The sequence below is a fragment of the Biomphalaria glabrata genome, chromosome 2 (genome assembly GCF_947242115.1).
Source record: "Biomphalaria glabrata chromosome 2, xgBioGlab47.1, whole genome shotgun sequence".
NCBI classification, from domain to species: domain Eukaryota; kingdom Metazoa; phylum Mollusca; class Gastropoda; family Planorbidae; genus Biomphalaria; species Biomphalaria glabrata.
In genome coordinates this window covers 64,882,229-64,896,399 of record NC_074712.1, presented here as the reverse complement: position 1 = coordinate 64,896,399, position 14,171 = coordinate 64,882,229, and the positions used below count along the sequence as shown (strand labels likewise).

The window sequence follows — 14,171 nt, the reverse complement described above, 5'->3', positions numbered from 1 at the left end:
AAAGTAAAGTTCCCCTTTCAGACCTTGCTATCTATGGGGCAGATGATGTTAAGGTCATCTGTTTCTATGGCCAACAGTTAACAAGCAGGGTGTTATGTGGCCAGTACAACGACCAACCGCCTTTACATTCCACAACTAAAGTCGGGTACCCATTAGAGTTGGGTGGACTCAGGGGCAAATGAACTCCATCTTATATTTTCTTATATTTCCAATAAAATCTATTGTGAGCCTAAACATAAAACTTAGTTCATTCCCTTAGAAAAGGAAAGAAAAATTATCATAAATCAGCCCATAACATAGTTATAATGAGAATGATATTCGAGAATGTTTAAAATATCATTATCTAGATTTCAATCTACAAAGGAATATGGTAAGCAGACAAGATAGGATAAGATGATCTGTTCTCTGCTATAATATAACAAGTAGGCTCTGACCAGAAAATAATTTTCTAATTGGAAATACGTTATGACTACATATACTCTATTAAAAAAAAACCAGGAACATTCCAAGACAACCACTAAGGAGACCAGATACAACACTAAGAAATTCATTGAAAGCATTGGCAAATGGGGAGGGGGGAGGCATTCCATAAAATCATCCTTAACCTTTTATGTATTATCATTTTAGCCTCGCATTTTTTCATTCACAGTTACCTACAACACTATACTATTTATTTTTGTACAAAATATATTTTGATAACTTCAGCAACCAAGATTGGTGTTCTAAAAGATAACAGTAACATTTTTTTTCCTCTCTGTTCAACAATACATTTGCATCTGAACACTCTGCATTAACACTGTTCTGGGCATCTCTTTGAGAATCCTGGGATTAAAACAAGCAATAGCTTTACTTCACATATACCTAATTAGGCACACCAAAAAAGTCAAAATTTTTGGATCTACTCTTATAAAGAAACATGTTAAGTCCTTAGAAATGAAGCATTTTCATAGTGTCAAATTTGATAAAAGTGACCTTACTTATGAATATATAACTGAAAGTCAATAAGGTTACATAAAAGGTTCAATTACCTAAAGGAGTTTAAAGATTGATATGTTACTTGTAATGTAAAGCACTTTAGTTATAGATGGAGAAATGAATTGAATGTTGCACTGACCAAACCCTCAAAAGATATTGGAGTCCAAGGGTAGATTACGTGAAGTTGTAACAAGTCAGGAGACATAACTCCATCATTAAACCTTTTTGCTTTTACAAACACAGCTTTTACACACACAGAGAAAATTTTGGTATACAATAAAGTGTTTAAATGTTTAGATGTAATAGAAAAATGTTACCTGTATAAAGGTTTGTTTTAACAAGACAGGTTCTAGTGCTGGATCCAAAGCTTCACCAACATCCTCCATCAAAACAGGTAAACCTGCTCTTATGCAAGCTTCCAGTGTTCTCAGAAAGTTGGAATTGGATAATTTAATAATTTTAAGCTTATTTAGAGCCTCTCTATTTCTGATCCATCTGTTGGCCTGAAAGAAGTGTCAACAATAAAACTCAGCTTTAATCAATACAAGTACATACTAGAAACATTATTTGTTTACTTAGAAACTTTACCTGTTCTTGTGGGTCAATCATCAAAGGCCACCTGCGACCTTTAGTTACAAGAACAGCGTTTTCAATTGACACAGCATCTCTTGGCAGACCATCAGCATTCCATTGTCGAATTTCATATATATCTGCCAAGACTGACACAAGCGTCATATTTTCTGTTGCAGGTATTTGAAGCTCAATCAATCGTTTAGTCCAACCTGTAGAAAAGTTTTTGTATCCAAATTATTAAATACATTCAAATGTCTTATAATGAATCTAAGTATTCATTCTAGATACATCAGAGTATTTCAGTCATATCAATTGGTCGTTGTGGTAATATTTAGGTTATGTTATGCTACTTTCTTAAAAATGTTCTTTCTTAATATAAATATTTCTAAAAGTTTTTAACAAATAATTAAATGTGAGAAATACAAGATACAGTTAATAATAGTAAAGTAAAGTTCCCCTTTCAGACCTTGTGGTCTATAGGGCAGATGATGTAAAGGTCATCTGATTCTGTGGCCTACAGTTAACAAGCAGGGTGTCATGTGGCCAGCTCAACGACCAACCGCCTTTACTTTTCCCCAACTAATGTCAGGTACCCATTAGAGCTGGGTGGACTCAGAGGCGCCCAAGGATCCTGAAATTAAATATCCCAGTCTTCACTAGGATTCAAACCCCGGACAACGGTTAGGAAGTCAAGCCCTTTACCGCTCAGCCACCGCGCCTTCTAAGTTAATAATAATTGATGTAAAATATTTTGTTTCTAACTACTAAATCATATATCTGAGAGTAAAGCATAACTAAATAATGAAAAATCAAGCTAGACCTAATAATTTTTTCAAGAGTTATGAGAACAAGAAGTTTGTATAATTTGATGTTTGGCCAGGAAGGTATACAGTCTCAAATGATCAATTCAAAAGCAGAAAGCAGGAGGTTTGGACTAGAAAGTAGATTATCCTTATCTTTGAAGGAACATCCGTAACATGCAAAACATTTTATAAACATTTTTTAGAAACAGCCTTCACCATTTTCAAAACCTAATTCATTTTGTACTTTTCATATTTTCTTATTGAGGATGATTAGTTGTCATGTATCAAGATTAATGGGAGATTAGGAAAACTTACAACTGAAATGAATCAAAAGCTGCTACAAAGGTCTAAAAAATGTATTTATGTAACCAACACAAGACTTAAGCTAGTCAAAAAACAATCAGTTAATATGGTATAAGCAGACATTGCATTAATAAAGGTTTCGTTTTTTAAGTTTTGGACATTCATTCAGAAATTAAGATTATCATGTACCAATCTAAACTTCTTGAGAACCAAAGCAGACAGCAGTGGGAAGGGTTCAAACTGATGACAGTTCTAAAGGCATACCACACGACCAGTTTGCTCTCTTAATGGTACTAGTTTTCAAGGGTGTCTGTATCTAAACATTTTAAAAGTACATTGTTTTTGATGTTTAGACTTACCTTCTACAAGTTTTTGCCTGTAAGTAGAAGTAAAGGCTCCATAGTAAGCTACACAAGCTGCTGCTATAAAAACATCTCCTACTACATTTTTCAACTGTACATCAAAGTTGGCAACACTTTCCTCCCAGCGAACCTATAAGAAACATGATGTAGAAAGGGAATAAATACAATGGCCTCCTTCAGTTGCAAAATAACTATGGAAATGAGAAATGAGATGAATGCCTGGGCATTAGTTATGGTTGGAACAATGTAACCCAAACAGCTATTTTCCAATTTCTCAGCACAGCTGATGAATCCAAAGGAACAGCAACTGCTGATACAGAATGCGAAATGCGGTGGCGCAGGCTCTGCAAACTGCCTTGTCTGCTCCTTATTTTTCCTCAAGATAGACTCCCAAAGCCTTTCACATATTTGGGTATAGCCGCTAGGCAGCAGAGGTTTGAATTCAGTTTTCCTTCTCCTAGGTGGGTAGTCAACCAAGGCTAATGAGCCCCTCCTGCCTGAAGCTTACTGGTTTAGGCACTGGTTACACATTTTCCCCAGTTAGTGATAACAATTCTCCCATATCTAACATCTAACGGGTAGAGGCTGTTTGTCAGAGGCTATCTGAAAGCCATAGAAAGTATTTTTTAGGTAGTGGAGTGCTTATATCCATTACCACTTTTAACAACCTTGCAGAACAGAGAATAAATATTTCAAGGAGTAGAGAATAAATATTTCAAGGAGTAGAGAATAAATATTTCAAGGAGCAGAGAATAAATATTTAAATTAGCAGAGAATAAATATTTCAAGGAGCAGAGAATAAATATTTCAAGGAGCAGAGAATAAATATTTCAAGGAGCAGAGAATAAATAGTTCAATGATAAAGATGAGAAATAAATGAGTTTTTAGTAATGTCCCATTTCTTATTTCAACATGAAATCATGAGATTGAGATGTTGTTTTGGGATTCAAAGATAGTTGAGCTACTGAAATGTATATTTTTTAAAGTAGAAATATGAAAAAAAATCACACCAAGAAAGTGACAAAATCATTGTAGTCTCACAATTCTTTCCAAGATTGTGTGTCATGCATGTCTCATCTCCAATATGGAAATATGGTTTTAGTGAATGAATGCACATATTTTCAAATCGTTAATTTATTCCTCAAGGTGATATTTTTGTTTGATCATTTCAATTTATCTTTGATATTATAAAAACTGGGGTCTGACTAGGAATCATATTTTAATGTTATAATAGTTCTCATAGATTTTAAAATAACCTACTTGTTCATCAGCTAAGGCTGTTGTCAGTTTGGAAGAGCGTTTCATCTATGTTAATCATCCCTCTTTGCTTATGATGCTTTCAATATAGACAGTATCATCTCTTTCGACTAGGTTTTCTCCTTGAACTTGTAGTTGTGCTTCTATGATTTTTAAATCAGTTTTCTCCACTTCTATAATGATCTTGTTTCATTTGAAATGAGCATGTTGTAGTTTTTGGAGGCAGATATCCTCTGTGAAATCTAGATCCTCCATTTTTTTTTTGTCCATTGAATGCATGTGTTGCCAGCTTTTTACCTTTTCATTATTCAGTCTAATCATCATCATCATCAAACTCCATTAGAGTGAGGGCTTGAGAGGCTCAAATCCTCTCTTGCAAAAGCCCTGGCCAGAAACCCTGCTGTCTAGCGTAGTGCATAAATGTCGCCATACAGGTAGAGAATTTTGGGTTTCCCAGACCTGTCGAGACGGAGATCAGCAACTCTGGGGCAGTCAAACAGAATATGAGGCAGGGTTTCCTCTTCTTCCCCGCAGCGGGGCACAGTGAATCAAAATTTGGCCATAGCCGCGAGAAATATGAGCCAACAGGACAGTGGCCTGTCCTGCACTGTGCTATAATAGCTTGCTCAGGCCTGGACAGCCTCCACCACGGGGAGTGCAGTCAGGGCGCCTCATGTGCTCCCAGACTCCACAGGCTTTTTGGGACTCAGTCTAATGAGTTTTTAGAAATAATTTAATGATTCCTCTGACAATAAAATAAGTTACCTTTGAAACTTTGGCTACAACGTCAGGTACAAAACTTGGCATGGATGTATATTTCCTGACTTTAGCCAGCTTGGCGGCTGGGACATTTTCTTTGTCATATTCATAAATTTTTTTTAAGAAGTTTGTGTCTGCCAGCATGGCTTTACAACTCGCCCAGTCTGTCCTGAAAGACATTATTGCATATGCAATCAACATTTTAGTGCAATGAATTACTGAAGGTCACGGTCATTAGACGTTCACCAAGTATAAAACATTAATGTTTCATTTGTTTATTCCACTTACTTGTTGCCTAAGAGTATGGCAACAGCTTCTAGAACTGTCTGAACAAGTTCTGGAGGTTTGGTAAATACTCGTATCTCAGCAATGTCATTTTTGTCTAGTGCTAACAAAGCCTGAAAGTGCAGAGTCATAACAGATCACTGTCATTCTTATTATAAAAACTAAAACAAATAAATTCCACTTATCTTACTCATGGTTAACCAGTAACACAGACTAAAAACGCAAAATACTTAGGTGTTATGATAAATGAAAAACTGCCATGGAATCCCCATATTGATTAAACTATCAAAAAAAATCAAACAAAGCATTAAGCATAACTAAAATGTTTGTTAAGCTCATAATAGAATATGCATCCTCTGTTTGGGACCCCTCAACTCAAGAAAACATTAAGAAACTGGAACAGACACAAAATAGAGCAGTGAGATTTATAACAAACAAATATTCACATTTGACAAGAGTAAAGCCTTTAGTAAAATCACTAAATTTAGAAAGCCTTCAGGATAGAAGATTCAAAAGTAAGGAATCAATTATACATAAAACATTGAACCAGAATCTTCAAATACAAAAACAAAACCTAATAAAATACTCAGAAAGACACAAAGGCATATTCCTCGTTCCATATGCTATGACAAATTTGTACAAATGCTCTTTCTTCCCCAGTGCTATTAGAGCTTGGAATGGGTTGCCTGATCTAGCCAGGAAAATCAGTGACTTAGCAGAATTTAGGTCATATATTCATGACTAAATGCATGACGCGTAGGATGTAGTCATCTTCTTACAAGACTGTCAATTATTTTCTTATAGAATGTCACAATTTAATTGAACTGAACAACCTAGAATAACTAACACTCTGTAAGGCAGTGTGGAACAACTAGGAAGAACAGCCTGCCACTGCAGAGAGCCTACAGCTAAGCTGAGTAGATGAAGAAGATGAGAAAATGTGGTAGAGCTCATGAGTTTAATAAAATTAATTTATTGTTTCCCCAGCATTAAACTCTTCAGTGCTTTCCAGCAATCAACTCTTCTAGGGTGATAAGTTATCAATACTTCATATGCATAGTGGTTATGTGTAGATCTTTTCTGAGAGTTTCATTAGTTCACATATATATAGTTTTTTAAAGTTTAAATTTAACTTAACATTAGGTGTTTAAAATTTTAATGAAGTGGTTAATATGAAATTTAAAATTTATTTTATGTGTTTAAAATTTGAAAAAAAAAACAGCATAAAACAAGACAAATCTCAGAGACTTATAGCAAAGGCAAAAGTCAAATATGATTAAATCAGAGATCTGCTATTCACATATGGCTGCACTTTACTTCCCTCAAATATAGTGGGTCTTCAAAAGAGCTTGACCCTCTTCACTAAGGCAAAAACTTTGGCTTCAATATCAATGCAGCAAAGACAAAAGTTCTGTACCAACCTCCTCCCAATAAAATTGCCAAGAAACAAGACATTTTTAAAGATGGCCAGAAACTAGTAAACGTAAAAATGTTTGTCTATCTGGTAACTAAATGCCAGCCCATATGCTGAGGTAGACTTCCATGTTGCATGCCACAGTGCCTCAGACTTTAAAAACAAGAATGGTCAAGAAGACTAAGCACTTGTACAAAAATTAAAAATTGACAATACTGTAGTCCTTCTATGCTTCAGATTCCTGGACCTTATGTTCCAGTCACATCAAAAAGCTGAGCTCCTCCCATTTCTGATGCCTAAGAACCTTACCAGGTAAAAATGTTTGACAACATATGAGATTTTAAGATCTTAACAGCTGTCACATTCATGCCACAGCAAAAAGATCAGAACTATGATGGGATGAACATGTAGTTCTTTTGCCGGAAAATTGCCTCCCCAAATGACATTTTATGTGGAGCTGTGAGCTGGAAAGTGCTCCCAAGTGATATATAGGCAACTCTCAAAGAGATCCCACAAAGAAAATGAAATTGACATTCATGACTGTGAAATGCTATTTATTATTACACCTCAAGGCATGAAGTTGTGTATGGCAGTATTATGAGATTGAAGACAAGGAGATTATGGTCATCAGTAAAGAACATTCTTACAAAATTTTTTTTTATCAAAGTGGGCAACTCTCAAGATACCCAACCTTTTCATGCCATGTGTGCGGCCAGTTTTTCAAAATGAAGATAATCTTCCCTAGCAGTCTTTGAGTTAAAAGAAAATGAGATCATGTTTCAATGACAGAGAAGGAACTACTACCTTGTCATGTAATGACACTTTGTGAAAGACAGAAGATACAAAAGTAAAGTAATAATAATACATATTTCAAGGAAAACCAAGAAAATAATATACAAAACCATAATAAGACCAGCAGCAATGCATGGAAGTGAGACCTGGACACAGACTAAGAAATCTGAAAATTTAATTAATACTTGGGAACAAAAATTCTTAGGAAAATCTATGGTGCCATACAGGATGAAACAGGATGGAGGACACACACTAACCAAGAGATATATCAACTGTATGAAGACCCACCAATAATGACCGAAATAAAAAAGAACAGACTACGTTGGGCAGGTCACCTTGAAAGAATGTCAGAAAATAGAGGAGAGAAAATAGTATACAGACAAAAAACAAAAGGCAGGCAACCCAAAGGCAGACCCCGAATGCGATGGATTGATGATGTGATGATCTTTAACAGTTTGGGGTTAGAGCGTGGAGACGAAAGGCCCAGGAGAGATCTGAATGGAAGGATGTGTTGAAGCAGTCCAGAGCCCTCCATGGGCTGTTGCACCACTGGGATGGGATGGAATAATAATACATAAAACACTCAACCATAACTTATAAATACAAAAGCACAACCTAATGAAATACTCCAAAAGACACAAAGATAAAGTAACAAGTAACATTTCTTATTCCATCTGGTAGGACAATTGGTACAAGTGTTTCTTCCCTATTGCTATTGGAGCAAGGAACATGTTGCCTGAATCATCCAGGACAATCAAGACTTAGGTGAGTTTAAGACTGTAATTAACTTACATGACCAGATTAGCAAATGGATGTGCTTAATCTATAACTATCTTCTGTTTAGAAAGAATGTCTGTAATTTATAAGATGAAGAAATAAAAATGTTTTACTTTCTCTGCAACTTCCAGCGCAGGTAGCGCCTCGTTCAAGTCTCGCTGAGCATCATCTGCTATAGCCTGAGTTTCTTCAGCAGTTGTTTTCGCTTTGGCTTCATCGATAGCCACCTGTTTCTGAACCTGATTGATAAATTGAAAGAAACTGTTACCCATACATATTAAATATTTCATATTGGTTAGAGGTTTGAAACAATCCACAGCTCTGAGCCTTATCAGAACATAGTAAAATAGATCAAAAGCAGCCTAGAATCTCATTAGTGTATTGAAATACTGATAGAGGTCTTTTGTTCTTAAATGTTGACTGGGTTCTACATGAAATATTAACTTAAATAATCACTCAACTTATAATTGTTATTATCAGTGAATTTTATTACACTGCGATTGTTCAGGGAACAGTACCAGGAAAAAGAAGAAGAGGCATAGAAAGTGAATGGAAGACAACATCAAAGAGTGGATAAGCCTGTCACTGATAGAGATTCTACTTAAGGAAAAGAAAAGGAAAATGGTCTACAGATCATGTGTAGTGTCCCAACATTTGAACAGGCTAAGGGATAAATGAAGGTGATGTTTTCATGGTCTAGAGGTGCTAACTTTTCAGAAAAACACAGAGATTTGTTTACTTCTTATTTCCTGCAAATCAAACATTGGTACTATTCAGCCATAGCTTGTCCTTTTTTTAAAAATTACTAATTGCCAAAACAGCCCTTTGTTCATCAAATCTTAAAATGTATCATTAAAAAGTACAATTAGTAAACGATAACCTATGTACAATTTTATTTTCTTATCCATCGCATTTAAAAAGGAACATCAATACTATATTACTACTAAACGTAATCATCTTCTTTTTTGAAGTAATGTCTGTTTTAGATAAGATAAGATAAAAATCAGTAAGTTTAAAGTACAAGTTTCTTTAAAGTAAACTTTATGAACATTCTGACTTCTTTAGTCACGTTTTGTGATCCTATTTCAAATATAGTGATAATATAAAGTTCATTTCTGTCTCTCCGTGATTATATATATACATATATTTTTTTTTTTTTTTCAAAAGCTAAATAAGAGTTTGACAGCAATCATCCTATACTTTCTTAATAATTACCAATAATAATTACCAATACTACCATACCCCTGATGATCAGCAGGATGGCTGCCTGGTCGTGCGGTTTGCGCGCTGGACTGTCGTTCGGATTTATCGACGGTCGAGGGTTCGAGGTTTGGACTAGGAAGTAAACTATCTTCAACTCTGAAGGAACATCCGAAACATGTAAAACATTTTACAAACATTTATTAAAATTCCATCATTCAATGAAACTTGAACTCGTACAAAATTACTTGTCCCAACTTCAAAATCTAAATAGTAAAGATAATTGAATGATGAATGCACAAAAATAATGCATTATGTTATAAATAGAAACGTCCTATTTCCAAATGTCAACTTACAACATTAGCTTTCTCTTGATCTATTTTAAGTCTTTCCATCAATGCAGCAGTGTCAGCAGACTTCTGTTTAAGTTCAGGCTCTAAAGCAACAAGTTCTTTCTTCATATTGTCAACCAAATCATTGGTTGAAAACAGTTTGGAAAGTCCATTAGCTACTCTCTCACGAGCAGTCTTAATATTACTACAAGAAATATATGCAACAGAAGGGTATTAAATAAATCTACATGAGTAAAGCTATTAACATTTTCTACAGCCTAAACTAATATGTTAGTATTCTTTTGTTATCCTGATTTGTGCTTGCATTATAAGATGTCTGTGTGACAAATATATTATTCTTATTATGACTAAAGATAATCCTAGCTTTAAAATATGACTATAAAACTAATTGATGTCTATGGACACTTATAATGACACCATTTGAACTATCACTTTTTAATACAACTGCACTATAATAATAGTAAGGCTTTTCTTTGAGTCCAAAGATTAATGAGGAGTACAAAATTTTTCATGGCTTCACAGTCTCAACTGTGACCTGCAACTGCACTATAGAACTAGTAGCACTTAATTAGGATAAGCATTAAGAATTAGCCACCAGCAATATATATCAGTGCATCCAGAACCAAGGAGATGAACCATTTAGTGACAGTCATAACTTAGATAGAAAGATCAAACTTCCGTTATATCCAGATTTAGCTCACTATGTTTACAGCCATCAGCTCTACTACAACTTAGCTATTTTTAACTAACCTCATTTGACAAATCTAATAACTTATTCTAAACCAATAATATATAGTCATGTCAAAGTCAAGCAAAAGAACATTACTTTAAGGATAAAAAAATAGAGAAAGATTAAAGGGCTGAGAAGAGTCTCACTGAAAAGGATAGATTTGTGCAATGGTCAAAAAGGAAGAGCAAGATTTAGTACAATCCAAGATAAATTTGTTTTTTTTACATTTATAACATCCCAAAATTTGAAATAAGTCTGGCTTTATTTCATAAAAATATTTATAAGGAAGAACAAACAAAACATGTAGTCCTTGAGTTTTACGCCAAAAACAAACAACAAAAAAACATGTATGTCTTGAGTTTCATGCCGAAGTATAATCTAATAAAGGTAAACTTTCATCTGGGTCGTTAGACCTAATAAAAACACAAGAAATCTTCATTCAGAAACCTAGAACCCAAGTATTTACTTTCATGCACAATGTTCAATATGAAAATATTATTTTCTCATTAGATTCTTTTGCAAATAATTATTTTTGTTTTTACAACAGTTTATCCTATATTATGATAACCATATTAAAGTAATTACATTTTGATAAAAGTCACTTTATCTTGATTAGTCATTATTTTATTTATTTTCAGGCTACACTTTTTAATCGACACTTTCATTGGTGGTAAGACATGCTTCATATTTGCTGCTTTAGCTTCATGCCTATGTTACTTTTGAATCCTGCCTTAGCTACTTTTGAATCCTACCTTAGCTACTTTGGCATTTCTGATAGTAATAAGTTGTTGAGCAATAACAGATAAAACTTCAATATTGATTCGGTTGAACTCATCAAAACAGCACCAGGCCCCTGACTGTGCTAGTCCAGAGAAGAATCCTCCCATCATCTGGAAGAATACAATGGAAATTGAAACTATCAGTTATGTTAAAATAACATAAAATTTTAACATCTAATAATTGCTCAATAAAAATGTAATTAACATTAATATAGCTGAAGGAGTCAAACCATAGAATAATTATTATCATCACTGATAGACCTCTGTCCTAAGATGACTAGCTATCACATAGAGCCTTCCTTGTTGGGGCTATAGAGCCCTATTTTTGATAGGCATTTTCCCATTCATTCTGGTAGTTCCAGTCTTTTCCATTTAGCTTGGTTGGTCAGCTGAGATAATTGCAACATCATTGCTGCTACATGGCTGTTTATAGAGTGTCTCTCTACCACTTCTCTACACATGGTGAAGTCTAGATCTATGTCCATGTCTTCCCAAGCATTTATATGCTCTTCTATTCATATGATTCGATGCATTCTGAAAGCTTCATTTGTAAATGATGATCACACATTTATCATCAAGATAGTAAAGCAACTATTTTCTATTTAAAAATATTGATCACCACAAAGGTTGTTTTTTTTTTCCTTTTGATCACATCCACTTGGCAGAGGTGGGGGCTTGTTTCACATACATTGACCATGTTTTGTACTCAGAATGCATGTATTGTAGACTTGCATCTTTTTGGGGTGAGTTTTAGTTTTATCAGACTTGTGAGCCTAGTCTAATGAAAATGGAAGCAGCCTTCCCTTCCAATAGCATATTATGGATTACATGAAGTTTAGAACACTAGAGCATCGCCAATAAAAACAAAAAAAAAAAAAAAAAAAAAAAAAAATATAAATCAAGAGAGGATTAATTTATTTCTGGTATAGAATCTTAAAATATATTGTGTTAATATAATTATCTAAGTCACTGAGCCTTGTGGAGTCTTATGTCATTCAGTTCTGTAGTGTTTATGTCACCCAGTCTCATCAGTCACAACATGTCTATATGTAAGCCATTAGCCATGGTGTTTTTCAATGAAAGTAAGCCTCTCTATACCATTTAGCTATGGTTTGTCTGCCCCTCAGCCATGGTGTCTCTTTTAAGTCAATGAACAATTTGAACTAAATATTCAATTTTCACTAATTCAAATAAAGTCTTTATAAAAGAAACATAATTATATTTAAGGTCCTAATCACCTTATAATCCAAGCTGTCTGAACAATTAAACACTACACACCATATAGCCAAAGCTTTAGCCAAATCTTTAGTTGTTTCAGTCTTTCCAGTACCAGCTGGACCTGCAGGTGCTCCACCTAGATCAAGTTGTAGGGCTCCCATAAGGCAGAGATAGCATCTGTCCTATGAATGAGCAATGTGGCATGTATAGAAAACTAAAGATAAAGATGGTTGCTGTTTTAATGCATAAACCAGAAAGATGAAACTTATCCTTCTAGGAGGAAGAAAGAATTTTGTCAATGTCTCTATGATTGTGCTTTGATTGTGCTTATAACTATTTGTCAAAAAGTAACATCTGGCATCACTTACAGACTTTGAGCTCCCATTCTACTAGATTACTAACGAATAAGGTACTAATATGTTCATCATAAAATCTTCAGGCTAGTACTGAGAATTTACAATTAAAAAGTAGGGATCTACACAAAAGTGGTAGCTGTATTTTTTAAAACTAAAAGCATTGCTATTAAGTTTATTTAAAACTAAAGAATTTATTAGCAATTAATTCTGTTGTGTTCAGTAAATTTGTTAACCGTGTTTGCCCAGTTAATAATCATTGATGAAATGGATATGTCAACTTAGCTATTCAATTATTTTATCTTTTTAATTCAATAGAAATATCCACTTGAATCCTCAAATAGTCAGCTAGGCATGTTCTGAAAATTAGTCAGGTCATGTCATATTATTCAAATGTTTTATCCTGACATTAATTCAAATGTTTTATCCTATCAATTGATCAAACAAATATGCCTGTCACTTGGAAAAATATAAATAGTCCAACGATTTGATTTGATTTTTGATTTGAGGCACATCGGCACAATTTAGGCCATGTCGTGCCTGCAGTCCCTTAAGGACTACTCTCTCTCTAAACAACAAGGGCCAGATTCTATACAGTCATATCATTAAAATCAAGGTCTATTCACAGTTAAAATAGTAAAGGTAGTAAAAATTTAAATATTTGGTAAAAATCTAATGTAAACAGTGCATGTTCATAAATCAGATCTTCGTAGATAGCCCCACTTCCCGAATAAAGTCATATCAATAAACTTACAGTCAGAGGTGTAATCACTAATCTAGGACAGGCTCCAAGGTACTCATAGCCATAGGTGTAGACAGCTATTGACATGCAGACAACACAGTTGTCCACTTCCATATTCCAATAATATCTGAGTTGTTTTTGCCAGTCAAAACTTAAAAGTTCTGATACCTGTTAACACAAGTTTTGTTGTTTCTTCATTTAACAAACAAATGAAAGAATCCCAAGGAGATTGAAATGGAATAAGACGAAGACTGAATTCGCAAAGACTTAGTAGATCAAAAGAAATGCCACACCAAAAAAACTTGGCTAAAGAGATTTTAAAACTGCCAGCAGCTACAACTTACAACTAGACATATTTATAAGATATATCTCCTGTAGGTTGTAAATGTTTCCAATGCACAAGCAATGTTTCTATTCACATACAGAGAGAAAAATATTTTTGTTTTTTGTTCCTAGCATTATACTGAACCCAGAAAGATTTTTTATTTACATTCAG

The 14,171-nt window shown here is 34.3% G+C and overlaps 1 pseudogene; it reads right to left on the bottom strand.

Moving 5' to 3' along the window:
• The window catches only part of LOC129924748 (dynein axonemal heavy chain 6-like), a 64,547-nt pseudogene that overhangs the window by 29,505 nt on the left and 20,871 nt on the right, over positions 1–14,171 (bottom strand).